The following is a 12,454-nucleotide window of genomic DNA, read 5'->3' as shown; positions in this document are numbered from 1 at the left end:
CGAATGTAAAAATCTGACTAAAAATGCTTTAATAAAACACTGAATGACGTGAGAAGGCTTTTATTCTAGAATAAAAAGCGTTGTGGAGACTGAAAGCTGTATTTCAGAGTTCCCTGCGCTCAGCAGTCCTGTTTGACAGCCCCGCTCCCAGATCAACTCTGACCAGACGGCATGGCGTGGCCCTAGAGGACTCCATTTTTAATCCTCTTGGCACCGGCTTTGCTAAGCAAGAGGTGGAACGGCTGCTTGGAGTCGGGCGTCAATCATGGCACCTCAGCCTGACCCGCGCTCTGTGGGACACTGAAGCATTTCCACTGTAGCGTGCCAACAGAAAAGGGAAGAAAGGATACTTTACAAGGCCATTACAGGTAAACTGCTGATATGAAAGGAAAAATGATGGGCATCAACACAGACGCCAACGGAGAAGAAACATGTTAGTATTAACTTTATTTTACCTGAAAAGTAAGGAGTAGTAACGCTTCGTTGCACATAAACCTGTGAATAAAAATACCCAGAATATCAGGAAGAGGATTGTGGAGCTGCACAAGCCTGGTTCAACAATTTCCAGATGCTTGAAGGTGCTCAGTGCATCTGTTCAAACAATTATATGTAGAGTTTAAACGATTAATCGTGATTAATCACTAACTTAGTAATAGATAAATCATTAACTGGATTATACAGACTCAAAAACAGGCAATTTGCTGAAAGAACATGTTTCAATGTTTCAACCTAGGAACGATTTCCAGATGTCTGGATGTGCCGCATTCATCTGTTCAAGCAATGATATGTAGGGCAGAAACGATTAATTGGATTAATTGTGATAAATCGCTAATTTAGGAATAGATTAATCATTAACTGGATTACACAGACTAAAAAAAAGGCTTTTTGCTGAAAGAACAACATATTCAGAGCAGTAAGTCTTGTTCAATCCTGGGAATAATTTCCAGATGTCTGAATGGGCCGCATTCATCTGTTCAAATAATTATATGTTGGGTTCAAACGATTAATCATGAATAATCGCAAATTTAGTGATCGATTAACTCAGAAAATGGCAATTTGCTGATTGAACAAGGTGAGTGGTAATTAACCCAAACATGTACAAAATTTATATATAGATATATTTTCCATTAAAGGTAAAAAAATGTGTAAATATGTTTTAGCCAAAACTTCTCAAGTTGCATAGTTTTAGCTTCACCTGCTTCATGTTCACTAAAGGAATATTATGTTGTTAACTTTTAGGAAATTAAATGTTTATTTTCTTATTTTACAAAAAGGAGATGAATTATTTGTTTATTAATCTTTTAATGTATTTCTAATATTGTAAAAAAAAAAAAAGGCTTAAGTGCCTGAATGAGAAACCTGCAGAATGTGAGAATTATTTTATCAAATTTAATTGAAGAATTGTCGGAATAATTACTAAAATCGTGCTAGTTTCTAGTCCAAATATCTCAATACACTTGAAATATGACAAAACTAACTTACAAGTATCTATAAGCAAGAATTAGGAGCTTGTTTTAAGTCAATAATTCCTTAATATTAATGAAAAAGTGCTAGTTATACTGGCAGATTAGTTTATAACATGGGGGCATTTCTGTAACGTTTCTGTCAATATTAGGGATTATTGACTTACACCAAGTTTCTACATCTTGCTGAAAAGTTGCTTGTAAGTTAATTTGATCTTATTTCATGTGTAGTCAGATATTTGTACTATAAACTAGACAAAAAACACTTGGTAAGAGTTCGGTTTTTGCGGTGCATATGCACTGTACAATGGCTGCTGGAAAACAAGTGTTTTATTGTTGACTTACCATCCAGAACCCACTTGCTGCATTATTGTCGGTTGTGCAGGAGGCTCCACTTCTACTTTTCAAACACATACAGTTGTATATTTGCTCATCTTTTTGCAGTTATTTTCATGTGCCAATATAAATGCTGAGTTCGAGAATGGAGAGCAGCAGCTGATATGGATTTAAAGTGACAAGATGCCCTAAAACAGTTCATTCTAAAAGGAGCTCAAAATAGCCTAAAATCTCATTATTTAAGAATCAGTTGTGTTTTGTATTGTCTTTAAATCTATCCTATCTTGTTCAATGAGGCATAATGGATCATCTGTAAAAGAAAATATTTAAATTATCATCTTCCAAGGAAAAACAGACTTGTATATGTTTATCTTTTTATGATATTTTCTCAAAGCACAAGAATGATTGAGGAGGAATGGATGAATAAGGATGTTTTTGCCAAAGCACGAGGACCCAGGTGTAGCATGCTATTAGAGGCCAAGCTAATGGAATCACCAGACTGTCGCTCGCTGGATCATCCAGCTCAAGACAAGACGAGACTATCCTGAGGGAGGTCAGGCCTAAAAGAAGGCATCTGGAGCCACGCTCTGCCTCCTGCTCCCTCATTCACTTCATTTGCTTGTAGGAGAGAAATGCTGTGATATACATCAAATCAAATGCAGCTTTTTTAGAGCTGGGACGTTTAATCTTTGCTTTTCATCACTTCCTGTGGCAACGTGCCAAAATTGTCATTTTAAGAAGCCAGTCTGTAACCATAAAGAGAAAAGGAAAAATTTGGATTCCACGTCTTTCCGAGTCCTTCTTGTGAGTTTTGATTAGGGGGGAACATTCCAAAGTGCTAAATCAGAGAATAATAATCTTTCATTAAGCCTGCGAAATCCTCTTCACAATCAGAAATCTGGGCCAAAACAAGGAGAGTCTTTAAGGAACCCTCGGAACTGAATGCTGATCACAGTATCAATGCTGCATTGATCTGAATGAAGCTGTAATTAAAACAGACGTTGCTTGAACGAAGCAAGCCACACTCGATCTGCCTGCGCCGCCGCTGTGCAGGTTGCTATTCACAACAATCAGAGCTGGCAGTGGGACTGAGGCGTCTAATCAGTTTGTCAAAGCCATAATGCCGCCCTAATGAAAGAGATTAAAAATGCTTATTCGAGGGGGCGGTCATTTCGCTGATGAGGGTTAAAGCAGTATATAATTATTGAATGCATCTTTCCTGTCTGGAATTTAACGTATTGCAAGTCAAACTATTATTTTATGTCTGAACAGGAGGAATTCATTTTTATTTTGGCTAGCTACAACCGCTACTTCTGTGTGCTTTGTGATGCACACAAAGGATTGCATAATTATGATATAAAAGGGAAACAAACAATCAATCCACATAAAGTCAACTAAATTTAAGTTATTTGCATTTTCATAAACCTTAAAATGTTTGATAGTAAAATTAGCAAAGCAACTTAGCTAGGTTGCCTTGCTAAATATCAGGCTAGGTTGCTAGCTATATTTAGCTTGAAGCTAAATATTCAACTGCCCACCTAAATAAAGGTAAATATTTTAACTGGTGGATTAAATATTTAGTTTGTAACTCTGATTTTAAAGATATCAGTTAAAGAAAATGACAAAGTGAAAATATGACTATGAAAAATGGACACCCACATGTTTTTCTTTAATAAGCCAAATTATTTACAAACAGAAAACCCAAATATAATTAAATAAATGTTGAAGTTTTCTGAATTTCTGAAAACCTTTCCTGGGGAAAGTCAGAAACGCTTTCTGCTAAAAAAAAAAAAAAAAAAAAAAAAAAAAAAAAGGAAAAAATGAGGTCACATGTCATCAGGTTGCAGTGGAAGGAAAAAAAAAATCCTTTCAAAGTTTGGATGGTTTGACAATTTGATCAGCAATCTTTTGCGAGTAATAAGTCCTGGCAGACACGGCCGCCGCTCCTGTCAGTGCCACGGGGGCTGCTGCCACCGAATGAGTCCATATTGCTCATCTGCCGCTGAAGCTGAGAGATAGGTTGTCAGACGAGCATTTGGCAAAGATTTGAGCTGGTAGTGGGGAAGGATAGAGGCACAGTAAATACTGTGGAGAGATGAAGCAGGCCAGAATCTGAGCTCAGGGCCTAAAGGAGTTTGAAGTATATTGAGGAAGTGGACGAGGATGAACACAACAGCCAGGAGGGCTCCGGCGAGGAGGCCGCCACAACTCACTGAAGGCTCCAAATTGTCTTCTGCAGCTGCGCTATATTACATTTCTACTCTGTCCGTCTGAATGCAACACGCTGCCTCAACCTTAAACCTGTTCAGAGAAGGTGATTGTTGCTTCAACCTTCTCTTCTAAATTGTTCCTTAATACAAAAAAAGAAAGGTGAACAGCCATCTCACATTGTGCTTCTACGTCGTGCCTGCTTGTTAAAACCGAACGCTGTGTAGGTGACACGGTTGCTGGAGGCGCTCTGCTTTTTCCTGGCCAGTCCGAAGCTTCGGGATGAGCAGTTAGGTTTGTCTTATAAATGGTGGAGCGCCAAAGTCGAAATGCGGTGATGAAAAAGGGAGATGCATAATCTCCCGGGTGGAAAGTGGTGCCAGGGAAACGGCTTTCCTGTTTGTCCACTGCATGGGATTAGCTCACATTATGGCTGCTCTCACACTGCAAAAACACAATTTAACCAAATATTTTAGCTCTAGTTTCTAGTGCAAATTTCTTGGTTCACTTGGAATAGCACAAAATTAACTTGCAGGTAACTTTTCAGCAATATATATCTTCTTTTATGTTAGTAACTCCTTAATATTGATGTAAACCTACTGGGGAAAATGTCTTATGAGTGAAATAATCTGCCAGTGGAATTAGTATTTTTAATATTTGGCAATTATTGACTGAAAACAAGCTTCTACACTGAAAAAAGAAAATATCTTGTCCAACCCAAATTGAGTTGATTTGATATAATCAAAGTAAATATATTAAATTGTCTTCACATTCTGAGTTGTTTCACAGAATTTTAGATTAAAATTCGATTTTTTTTATATTTTACTCAGTGGTTTTAATCTTCTTCCAGACCTGGCATAAAACTTTAAACATATTTAGAAGTGAAGCATCTTTTATTCCATTTTTGACTGAATTTGAATGAATTCTGAGGGAAATCATGGAAAAGTTGTCCCATGTTCTCATACAAGGGCAGAAAGCCCCACCACTTTGTCCTCCACTTACATAACCAAGTGATGCAGGACACTGCTAACCCCTGGGATGTACATGAAATAAATGGGGCTAGAAGCTAGATTCAAATTAGCCCAAGTGTCGGGGCATCAGATGACAACTTAAAAAAATAATAATTGCAGCTCTCTCCTTTAAGACACACACAAAAAATCCTTGACATTGTCACAAAAAGTACTTCAAAACATCTGTACTGTTTTTTTTCCGGTAAGATATCCGGAAGCGTTGAAAATGCATGCAGACGATTAGGACTAAATATGCAGCTACTTGACTGTTTCACCACCTGTATGGTCCTCATTTGGTTCGTTTTGTAGCGCGAGACACCCAAAGTTAAAATAATGATCCCTGAATGCGCATGGTTCTTGGGTAGATTAGGTGTCACTGTGCCGCACTTCCCATACTCGCCATGCTTGTTACTAAAGAAGATTCTTGCAATTCATTTTTAAAAATTGGGTCAGTAAATAGCTGTCAGTGTAATTCATTTGGCACTGGAACGCTGAAGCCAAAATGATGCCTTCCCGGCTGCAGCACTGCTGCAACCAGCACTCTTGGCAAGCAGGGTTCAAATTAATATGTTGCTGGATTGGTTCTCAGTCACACACACACTTGGTGGAAGTCAGATAAAGACAGCAGGAGACAGGGCAGGGAAAAAAAAAAAAATGTTTCCACCAATACAGGCAAATGATTTCCTTCACCATCTCCCCAAGGAAGTGTTTTCAGCATGACTAATAATGTTCGCTGAGAATCTGAGAAAACATGCATAAACCTCTGGAACTTGCATGACACGCTGCACTTTTTAAGTGAAACTGAAACATCGGATTGCATGCACACAGTTTGGGTTTAATTTTAGTGCCATGTTTTATGTTAAGCTGCATTTCATGACCATGAAATCTTGTGGTTTAACATGCCAGAAACACTGTTATCCCACACATAACAATCCAGTAGTATGAGATTTCCACCGTTTATTTGGCATGTACTGTATTAGAGGGGTATGGTGAAATAATGGTTATTTATCACCTGCAAAGGAAATATCAGTTTTCGATAAATGCCCTGTAAGTTGGCCAAATCGGGTCTAAATCCAGATTTCATTCCTTGTCGTAGTGAGTAAAAATTATATCCATCAGTTTCTCCATTCTTTCAACTATCTGCCTGCCTAACCCTTCGAATGATCAGTTTCTTTGTCCAACCATTTGACCATTTATTATTCCATTCATCCATCTCTCAATTAGCTGATCCATTTCCCCATCCACTGGTCTGCTGGTCACAGCGATGACCTTTGGTCTGCTGGTCCCAGCGTTGACCTTTGGTCTGCTGGTCCCAGCGTTGACCTTTGGTCTGCTGGTCCCAGCGTTGACCTTTGGTCTGTTGGTCCCAGCGTTGACCTTTGGTCTGTTGGTCCCAGCGTTGACCTTTGGTCTGCTGGTCCCAGCGTTGACCTTTGGTCTGTTGGTCCCAGGGTTGACCTTTAGTCTGTTGGTCCCAGCGTTGACCTTTGGTCTGTTGGTCCCAGCGTTGACCTTTGGTCTGTTGGTCCCAAGGTTGACCTTTAGTCTGTTGGTCCCAGCGTTGACCTTTGGTCTGTTGGTCCCAGCGTTGACCTTTGGTCTGTTGGTCCCAGCGTTGACCTTTGGTCTGTTGGTCCCAGCGTTGACCTTTGGTCTGTTGGTCCCAGCGTTGACCTTTGGTCTGTTGGTCCCAGCGTTGACCTTTGGTCTGTTGGTCCCAGCGTTGACCTTTGGTCTGTTGGTCCCAGCGTTGACCTTTGGTCTGTTGGTCCCAGCGTTGACCTTTGGTCTGTTGGTCCCAAGGTTGACCTTTAGTCTGTTGGTCCCAGCGTTGACCTTTGGTCTGTTGGTCCCAACGTTGACTTTTGGTCTGTTGGTCCCAGCGATGACCTTTGGTCTGTTGGTCCCAGCGTTGACCTTTGGTCTGTTGGTCCCAGTGTTGACCTTTGGTCTGTTGGTCCCAGCGTTGACCTTTGGTCTGTTGGTCCCAGCGTTGACCTTTGGTCTGTTGGTCCCAGCGTTGACTTTTGGTCTGTTGGTCCCAGGGTTGACCTTTAGTCTGTTGGTCCCAGCGTTGACCTTTGGTCTGTTGGTCCCAAGGTTGACCTTTAGTCTCTTGGTCCCAGCGTTGACCTTTGGTCTGTTGGTCCCAAGGTTGACCTTTGGTCTGTTGGTCCCAAGGTTGACCTTTGGTCTGTTGGTCCCAGCATTGACTTTTGGTCTGTTGGTCCCAAGGTTGACCTTTAGTCTGTTGGTCCCAACGTTGACTTTTGGTCTGTTGGTCCCAGCGTTGACTTTTGGTCTGTTGGTCCCAGAGTTGACCTTTGGTCTGTTGGTCCCAGCGTTGACTTTTGGTTTGTCCACCCAAACATTAGAACAATGGCTTGACTGTTCATCTGACCATCGGTTTGTCTGTCCACCACTGATTTGGTTATTTTACAGCCCCAGGTCAGTCTGTTTATTGGGTTCTCCACCCATCCAGCCATAGGCTTGTCCATCCATCTGCTTGCCCTCCATTCATCCAACGACTGGCTTAGTGTGTGATTTTTTCTTACTTTCTTACTAAAACAGATCGATGTTTAAGATGTTTGATGTGGGGAAATATCACAAAGTCACTGCTGGCTTCTGGCAAGACGAATGTATGACAAAAATAATGCTGTTATGGACTTTACCTTTTCTTTCTTTCCAGTCTTATAGCACTTTGGAGGAGCCTCCAAAGTGCTTGTAATGTATCACAAAACACAGAAAACAAGCTGCCACTGCAGAGCTTTTTGCACAATATTTGAGTGAAGTTTTAACAATGGCTGTCACCGTGTACTTTACTGTGACCTGTCTGGAGCAAGTCCAGCCAGCGTGATAAGAGTTCTCGTCATTATTGAAGTTCAATTATAGAGATGCTGAGTGCGGCTGCATTATTAAAGTGATTCCTTCCAACTGGCACAGGCAAATGGTCGTGTTGGAAGTCTTCGGCTTCAAGCTGTTCAACCTTACGCTCTCTCTTAGGAAGGGGAGAATGTAATTGCACAACAGTGTTCAAAGCTCAGTTAGGGACTCTGCTAATGGCACATTTTTAAAGACACTGAGAAATAGGTGGGCTGCATATAGAGAGCAGAAGCTGTGGGAAGATGAACTATTACAATATGTATTGTATAGAATATATTTATCATTGATTTGGCAACTATAGAGACTATGTTTATAGACTATTTGCAAGCTGTTATTTTTGTGACCCACTAATTAATTCAACAGTTAATGAAGTAATCATTTCACTTTGGAAAGAAATCAGCATTTTTGCTATTATTATAGGAAGTTGTCCAACTGCATTCTGTTTATGCTTCAACATAACCTCACTAATTACAACTCTGCAATCATTTTCTCCATGATACATAAGAGATTGGCTGTTTTATATCTATGAAGTATAAAAATTCATAAATCTCACTACTATGCAAACTATATTCTGACATTTGCTACAATCGATAGTATCCACACAGGCACACCCACTAGAAGGAAACAAACGCACCCAGTACAACACTTTCATTCTATTGGTTGAGAGGTTGCCAGGCGACGGTGCTTTTCTGTTCCAAGTGCGAGCAGAAAATGGTTCACAAGCGAGCAGAGAGGCCTGCAAGCGGAAATTTTAACCAAGTTTTGAGCGTTAGCAGAAAGGTTTGAGAAAGCACAGTGAATATTTGAAAGAGAGCAGAAGTTTTGAGTACAAAATTTCACGTTTTGAAAACAAAAGACATGAAATCCCACTTTCAGACTCGAATTGTGGCAGAAAAATTCCCCCATACAAAAACCAGTAAGATTTTTATGAAAGCAACAAGAAAAAGAAAAACAGTTTTGATTTACAGACTTCACTTGTGAATCCTATAGGTGTTTATGCTTATTTCAAGTTCAAATAATTTTTAGGGGCAGTAGTATTTTTCTTATTTCATAATGTCATGATTGAAAATTGGGAATGCAATGAAAATATTCTCTTGCTCACTTCACAACCCCTCCTAAAGACCTTTTATACTCCATAATTGAAGAAAAGTAAGTCTCTCCAACTTAATGGCCTTCATTTCATTCAAACTGAATTAGTTAAACTAATCTTTGTGCATAAACACTAAAGACTGATGCTATTCAAACATTTGAGTCAGACTCTCCAAAGGAAAGAAAAAGATCACTTTTTGACTGCTGGGAGTTTTATACCCAGGATAAAGACGGTAAATAATAAAGAACAATTACCAAGCTGAAAAAGAGGGATTGATTGACGGGAGAAAACAGGGGTGTGGAAGTGTGTGGAGTAGAAATGGGGATTTTATTTTCACTTCTGCCATTAACAGAGCTGGATAATAAATCCAGAATATCTCCTAAAGCGCAGTGAGCGCTCAGTTTGTGCCTTCAATACAGTCTGTTGCCGTATTGGTGTGTGGGCCTGCTGGCTCTTAAAGCTGATGAATAGCAAACTGTCCTCAAAGGAAAAGAGAAGGAAGAAGGGACCCCCATTCATTTTTAAATAATAAAAATCATAGAATCTATTATTTATGCGCAAATGTCCAGCTTGAGATATCAAATGCACCTCTGAAGACTGGAAGGGTATATCTTCTCACCTTGTTTGAAACCGGCCTCAACAATATGAAAGGAGGTGGGTGTGTACAGAGAATACCAAGCTGAGTGTGTGTTTACTTATTTATCTGTTTTGTGCATTCACTCTTTACGGCGTCGGTTCACAGGAAGTGCAGGATACACATTCAAGCCTTTTGGGGAAAGATGTTTCATAAACTGCAATAAGTCTTGTGGGCCAGCCATAAGTTATTCCTCTTTAACTGCCCCGGTGGCAGTTCTGTATTATTCTTTTCCACCCAGATTGACGGCTGGTTTTAATGTTTTATCACTGGAGAAACTGTGAAGACTGCTGTATTATCAAGGGCTCGTAATGGAGGTATTAAAGTGCTAACATTTCTTAAATGTATTTAAAGAAGGCTTAATTTTTACCAGCTCTTTCTGTCACAAAGCGGATCTTCTTGCATCATATAACACAATTTCTCCAGCCTGCTGACATAGTGCTGCTACTGCCAACGCATTTTAAACAATCTGTAATAGAGGAAATAAATCATTACTGCTTCCACAGGATTTAAGAGGGACGGTAGCAGTGTTGATAGTAGTGATCAACTGATCATCAGAAAGCATGAAAACCTCCATATGTGGAAACATTCGCACCAGTCCTGCTTACTCTGCTTTAATTGAACTCCAGTTCGTTAAGAAAGTCAACTTTTGGGGGGGAGGTGTGGATGTGTACTCCGATACGGACCAAAAAAGCGAACTCTGGTTCAGTTGAAGTGAACTCTGGTGCGGTTCAGATGTATATGTGAACACCAAGCGGACCAGAGACCGCTCCAAAAGCAGGAAGTGGACTACAGCACAGGGCATTCTGGGTAAATACAACCAAAACAAACACGCTACTCCAGCGCTAGTTGGAGAAATGGCTCGGGATTTTTCACCAAGAACCACTACAATGAACCACTAAAATCTGATGCTACTCCATTTTTGTTTACATTTTGTCAAGAAGGAAGTTGCTCTGTGTCTTCTTTGGATGTTTTCATGTTGTTTCCTTCAGTGGTTTTTGGGTGCAGCGCCCCCACAGGCGAGGAGGGGAACAGATTTTTCAAGCGGTTTGAAAAATCTGACAGTGTAGTGTGAAAGTGAATCAGCCAGCTGAAAATGAAACAAATGTTGCAATTTTGGTCCTAAATCAAACCGAGTCTATTGAACTATCAGGTGTGAAAAGCCTTAGTTGGCTGCCAGATAATAAAACAGAGTAACTTAAGTCTTTTTGTAGCTCAAACTGTTAATGGAGCATCTTAGCTGAGAATAATCTTACAGATAAAAAGGAATTCCAACATAAAACTAAATTTGCCTGCTGCACCATTCACATCTTACTGAGGCGGCTGAATTTCTATCCATGGTTTCTTTTCATTCACATGAGACAAAAGATGCAAAGCAAATAAAATTCAAGGAATCAAAACAGCAGAAGAAATAAAACATTTAACTGCTTCACAGGAGACCCCAGGATATGTACATGCATATAACAACTATAAGGCCACAATGAGGATCAAGTAGTGCTAAGCAGAGATTTCTGGGATGCAAAACCCATTTGTTTGTAGAGACACCAAATGTGAAAACATTTGCATATTTTAGAGCAAGTTTATCTTTTCAGTGACTGAAAAAAGGAGAAAAGTGAGTAAAGTTGTTCTGTTTTCCACTCTTGCTCCCAAATGCCCCCACAGACAGCCTGCGGTGGTGTGGAAAGTGTTTAGAGTATGGCTCAGTGTCACATATTGTGGATGAAAACAGGAACAGGCTTGTGGCTTTTAATCCGGAAAAGCTTTTTGTGCGTTAAAAAGAAAAATGCCCCTCACTCTTCCTTTCTAAAAAGCTTATTTTGTCCAGACAGCACTGACATTTATTCTGTCATTTAAGCTCCATTTCTGCTTCAGTCATGCCACGCTAAAATAGAGTTAACGGCGCACAGCTTATAGAGACAGGGGGACAAGAAAGTTTGACTGTCAATACACAACGAACGACTAAGTCACCGCGCCTTGCGGCTGTATTTATATACCTTGAACTTTTTAATTTTGTCACTTTACAGCCACAAACTTTAATGTACTTATTTTGATTTTATGTGACTAGCACAAAGTGGGTCATAACTGCATGCAGAAAAGAGTAATGATTTATTTCCCCCGCCCATAAAAAATCTAATTTACACTCAGAATCCCCTCCATGAATACTTAAGAGAACCTTGGCAGCAACTTTAGTTGAAAGTCTGAAAGTTGGAAAGCTCAAGATCAGTCAGCGTCTGAATATTTAAGTCATGGGATACATTTCTAATTAATTTGAAATTTGACTAAAGCTATTAGTTATGAAATTATTCTGCAATAATGGATGAATCTATATCTTACTATTAATTTTAACTTAAATTCTTTAAATGTTGTAAATATTTGACATTCTATGACTGATGTCATTGTGTCTTTGCTTATTGCTCGCTATATTGACCGCAGACATCTTTGCGTGCCAGTTTGCACCTGCTTTTCAAACGTGCTAAATGTAGATGCAAAAACAGCACCGGCAATCTGGTTCAGGTTTCGTAGATTGCATTGCGGTCGGTAACTTGACATTTGCACATCCTCCTCCCAGTATTTTGCACTTTCTGAAGATCAGCATGATGTTTTGCACATTCATTAAGGGAGACATGCTACATTTATTGGGCTTGTGCCTCAGTTTACTGACGCAGTCCTGTTTATGTTGTTTGTAGATCAAGTTTGCGTGTGCTATCAAGTTTGCACCTGTTTCAGTAAGTGCAAACCTGGATTGTTTACATTGTAGATCAAAATTTTTTTTTTGTCTTATTTGACCTCAGTGTCCTGCATTTTATTAGCAAATCACGTAGTGGTGAGA

Source organism: Poecilia reticulata, chromosome 20, assembly GCF_904066995.2.
Source record: "Poecilia reticulata chromosome 20, P_reticulata-male-v2, whole genome shotgun sequence".
In the NCBI taxonomy this organism is placed as follows: Eukaryota; Metazoa; Chordata; class Actinopteri; order Cyprinodontiformes; family Poeciliidae; genus Poecilia; species Poecilia reticulata.
The sequence above is the reverse complement of the archived record's forward strand: the minus strand, read 5'-3'. Positions refer to the sequence as shown.